Source organism: Neovison vison, chromosome 6 (assembly GCF_020171115.1).
Source record: "Neovison vison isolate M4711 chromosome 6, ASM_NN_V1, whole genome shotgun sequence".
In the NCBI taxonomy this organism is placed as follows: Eukaryota; Metazoa; Chordata; class Mammalia; order Carnivora; family Mustelidae; genus Neogale; species Neogale vison.
The window spans coordinates 29,031,174-29,036,504 of record NC_058096.1 but is presented as its reverse complement, the minus strand read 5'-3'; the positions used below and the strand labels follow the sequence as shown (position 1 = coordinate 29,036,504).

At 39.5% G+C, this 5,331-nt stretch overlaps 1 pseudogene; it reads right to left on the bottom strand.

The window, feature by feature from the left end:
- Nucleotides 1-1,397: 1,397 nt before the first annotated feature.
- Nucleotides 1,398-4,340, bottom strand: LOC122910021 (annotated as a pseudogene).
- Nucleotides 4,341-5,331: the final 991 nt, after the last annotated feature.

Sequence of the window (5,331 nt, the reverse complement as noted above, 5' to 3'; positions counted from 1 at the left end):
CTTGCAGTAATGTCACAGTTGACTCAAAACATCCAAATTCACAGACCCTTCTCCAAGACGGATCATATCCAAAGGCGGGTCAATGTATATAAAGTCCTGGCTCCTTTACCCCAATCTAGGACAGTTTTAGACCCATCAGAGTCAAGCTACCAAAAAAAAGGGGGGGCTGGGGTGTGGTAACTTATCAAAGAGAATGATTAGTCCTAATGGTGTGACATCAAAACTGCAATTAAACACAACTTTAATGATTACTTAAATGAAAATTTTAATTCTAGTAAGATAAAGAAGAAATTGGTAATAAGCTTTGATCCAGGGCAGGGAACTCTGGATATATGTCCTTTTAGTACATTTTGATTCTGTGTCATGTCAAGAGATTAAACAAACAAGGAAGAGGAAATTCCTTGTGACACATTATATACAGGTTTCAAAAGTTCTATAACTCCAGACAACTTAGACAGACATGAAAAGTATGGCCTAGAAAACCCTGTTAGATAACACTAAAGGGGATTTAATTGGTAAAAAGACATTGATATAAAAAATGTATGTGAAGAGCTTGATTAAATTATTTCATGAAATGTGAGAATTTCTAAGTGTGAGAATTTCTAAAAATGTCTAAGAAATCTGAATTTCTTACATGGTATGTATGATTAATAAATGTAAGTAGATATTTTACTTTTATTCACAGCCTAACTTACATATTCAATTTATATATTCAATTGTGCTCACATGAAAACCTGAATTTCCTCGATGAGAAAATTGGGGAGACTTCTAACTTGTTCTCCTCCCCCACACACGGATGTAAGCACATAGACATAGTTGTGAGTCAGTCATTTTCCCTAGGTAAAAAGAGAAAATAAAAAGAACACCGAACTCCCTATCATGATCTCTGTTAAACAACAACAACAAGAAACAAAAACAGAACAAATAAAAAATATCCTTATTCTGGAGAATAAATGACAGAGATCTGATGCAATTCCGACCTAGAGAGGAGGGACCTAACTCACGTAGACTATGCAAGTTTGGCAGGCTTGGATCTGCCAAACACGTCTACTGGCAGCCCCTCAAAGAGCACGAACTGCCCAGATTTACCTCTACCACGCAGGTCAACTCATTGGGCCATTTCCCTCATGTCCCTGCTATTGCTGAAAAGAAAGTCTATTATGTCTTTTTTTAAAAAATATTTTTATTTATTTATTTGACAGAGATCACAAATAGGTGGAGAAGCAGGCAGAGAGAAGGAGTTGGGGAGAAGCAGGCGCCCCTCAGAGCAGAGAGCCCGATGTGGGTCTCAGGACCCTGAGATCATGACTCCAACCGAAGGCAGAGGTCCAACCCACTGAGCCACCCAGGTGCCCCGAAAGTGTATTATGTCTTTTAAAACAAGACCCAGATGATAGTTAATCCTTAATTGTTTCTCCTGTTTTGCTCCTCACTCCACTTGAGCCCGCCTTCAGGTCTTCCACCAGAGTTTGATAGGGCTGGAACGGGCATCTCAACATGCTTTAGAAGGGATGAAAAAAATTATGCCGCATTAGAAGACCACACTTTACAGCGCATAAACTTTTCTTTCGCTCCTGCCAGGCTGATGTGGTAAAATGTCAATGCATTGCTGGGCTGAATTTCTCCAACGTCTTGGAGGTGTCCACCTTGCTTACCTAATGTCTTTTATTATCTGACCTCGGATGCCCAGTGCCCCAGCATCAGGGTTGGAGAAGACCTCTTCAGTAAAGCATAGGAGATAGGTCTCTTTGAAAACATGAGTATGCTCATACCCTGTTCTTACCTGAGTACCTTAAACAGCTCCTGTTTAGAGTAAATCCTTTACTGTGATACACAAAACTTCATGAAATCAGGCCTGCCTGTGTCCCTTCTGTTCTTCCTTCTTAAGTCATAGTCTACAAGTCTACCAGGATGCATTCTCTTCTATACCTCTCTCTTCGCATGTATTAATCCCTAATATCCATCAAGAACCAATTTTGCTTGCTTGTTCTTAAAAAGAATTATTTATTTACTGAACTGGGACAGATTAGATAATAACTAATTCTAAGTTTAGATCTTTTAACTAAATTTTGTGGTGTTTTCAAACACACCAGGAAAGAAAAGAAAAAAAAAAATCAAAACACCCAAAAATGACATTGTAACCATTGTCCCAAGGTAAAATACAATCACTTTAAACTGTTGCAAGTATATGCACCCCAGGTTGAGAAATTGTTTATCTTAAACATGAAAACCTGTAATAAATTTTAATTAATTATATAAAGCATATTGCTTCTAGTTTTCCCCTTGCAAAGATCCCGAACAAATGTTCAAGTAACTAAGATACATCCGTCACAATATAATCCTGGATTATACGCCACAACCAGATGCTCCTTTAATTTTAAACTCATCGTCAGAGACCAAGAGAAAGTCATTCTATTTTACACAAAATTCACATGGAAGTCCCAAGAAAAACAAAAACGAAATCCTAGTACTGACAGTGATGTTCAGTACCCTGATGAAACAGTGGCCAAAATGCCACTGATCAAAAAGAAAATAGTGGCTGTATATCATGGCAGTGAAATTCAGGAGGCTGTAATCCTTGGCATCAGATATCCAGTTTTTTTTTCAATTACATGAATGCACACTTCCTATATGACAAGAGTGGAGAAAGTGGATGGGCCCGCATACGAAGAAAAGAGCTACCATTCACTGCACACCAGAGAACTGGCTTTAGTAGAGACCTTTTACAAGGTTAAGCAGAAACCTACAAATGGTTATTAGCTGCTTGTGTCATTAATTCAGGTTGGAGGTGACTGAGTCCTAAGGTTCAACATATAAATTTAGGGGGAAAAATGTTGTAGGGTTAGGGCTTATCTTTAAAGAAAATCACAAGACAGACAAGTATAAAGGTGACCATATGACCAGCCTGATCATACGCTCCAGTCAGAGCTCTGCCAATAGCCTAGGTAGAAATTGTCAAGATTCAGACTGCTGTTTCTTGTAAGGACCCAACAGAATGAATCTTTAATGACTCGAACTGTAGGTTCAAGGATCCAAAGAATGTAGTCATTTTAGTTAAAGTACTATCAGTAAAGTATTAGTCTGAACAGACTGCATTTTATTTTATTGTGAACACAAAAGGAAAAGAAGTTATAACCGGGATTGTATGCCTGTATTTCATTTACAGTGTTTGAGTTCTGACAGGCCTGTATAATGGAGGCGGAACTCAACTAAAAAAATATGCCAATCAAGTGTCAGATTTTCACCATAACTTTCCTAGAAAGGTGTTTTCCCCAGTATCTACAAATCACAAAGAAACATGAGCTGTGAATCTATAACTGTACATAAGTACTGTTCTGAAAAAAAAAAAAAAAAAAAAAAAAAGGAACAGATGACATTAGTATGACCAAGATGTTTGGTAAACAGTGAATTATGATTTTGAGATCATCCAAAAAAGGCTTTTTTTTTGTTTGTTTTTTTAAAATTTATTTTATTTTTTTTAAAGATTTTATTTATTATTTGACAGACAGAGATCACAAGTAGGCAGAGAGGCAGGCAGAGAGAGAGAGAGAGAGGAGGAAGCAGGCTCCCTGCAGAGCAGAGAGCCTGATGTAGGGCTTGATCCCAGGACCCTGGGATCATGACCTGAGCCGAAGGTGGAGGCTTTAATCCACTGAGCACCCAGGTGCCCCCAAAAAAGGCTTTTTAAACAACCCTCCAGACTTCAAAAATTTCTTCAGGTAGTAGATCGATCCCAGTCTCACAGCAACTAGAACAAGAGCTTCAGTGAAGGACCCAGGGACCACTCCGCTGCTTGAGTCATCATTGATCGCTCTGTGCACCCCCTCCTGATCTTCCATGGACGCCTGTTCATGCTCGACAGCCGCCATCATCCCTGCCTGCTCATTAATCATTTCTTCCAGCTTGTCCTGGTGAGCTTCTATTTCAATGTCTTGTCCTTTGGGGTCCTCCCCAATATCAATGGAGAACATCATTGTCTTTGGAGTCATGGTAGACATCCTGTTGCTAAAACAAAACCTAATGTATTCCATCCATGCCAGCAGCAAATGTGTATTTCCCACTGGACTCTCGGTCTCCTTTATAAACTCTTCTATTATCAGGCCCTGTCTTCCCCACATTGATATCAGTAGGAAGCCTCCATCCACAGTCTCGAAGAGGAGGCCCACCGTGGTGCTCAAAGTGACCTGCCCCAAGAAGCACTCCTCTTCATGCCTGTGGATCCCGGCAAAGTAGCCCATGGCTGTGACCAGAAGGGCAGCCAGAAGGGTGGCCAAGAGCACCAGCAGCTCAGGGAGCATAACCATGGTGTGAATGGGGCCAAAGCCAGGACCTGGACTGGGGCTTCCAGAGCCGCCACCACCGCCACCACTGCCTCCCCAGCCACTGCTGCCTCTGCTCCTTCATCAAGAACGAATTTAGTCATCTCTATTATCAGTCAAGCCTTGCCTGACCTCATCCACTGAAGCTGATCCTTCACACCACACCTAGGAGTAATCATTATTTCTGTAGTTATCACTTGGAATTGCAATACATGTTTATACAAGTAGCTTTCCTAATACAATATAAATTCTTTGAGTCTAAGAATTCAAACTTTTCCGTTTTTGTACTCTGTATACCTATCATACTTGAGTAAGGCTTATCGATGCGATTGAGATGATTAGGGACATAGTAACCCCACTCCTTTTAAGGCAATGCATGAGGAACACGTGAGTGTTTGTAAGATATTTTAAAGATGCAAAAGCAAGTCTTCAGAGATATACTCTCAAAGAAATATTTCAAGAAATAGCTAGCACAATACTGAATGAGATTAACAAAGTTAGAAGAATGACAGTACCTGACTTTGAGACTTACTTTAAAGCTACAGCAATCAAGACAGTGTGGTATTGGCAGAAGAATCACTGGAACGGAATAGAGAACACAGAAGCAGATTCACATAAATACAGTTAACAGATCTAAGATAAAGCAGCAAAGGCAATACAATGAAGGGAAGCAAAGATTGTCTTTTCAACAGTGGTTGAACGATGGAACAATTGGACAGCCACATACCAAAAAAAAAAAAAAAAAGCCTATCTAGACAATCATATTATCCTTTACAAAAATCAACTCAAAAGGGATCATAGATCTAAATGTAAAGTGAAAAGCTATTAAACACCTAACAAAATAACATAGGCAGAAAACCTGGATAACATTTGACATGACCATGACTTTTTAACACCAAAGACACGATCCATGAAAGTAATAACTGATAAGCTGGACTTCATTAAAATTAAAAACTTCTGCTCATTGAAAGGCAATGCCAAGAGAATGAGAAGACCAAGCCACAGACTGTGA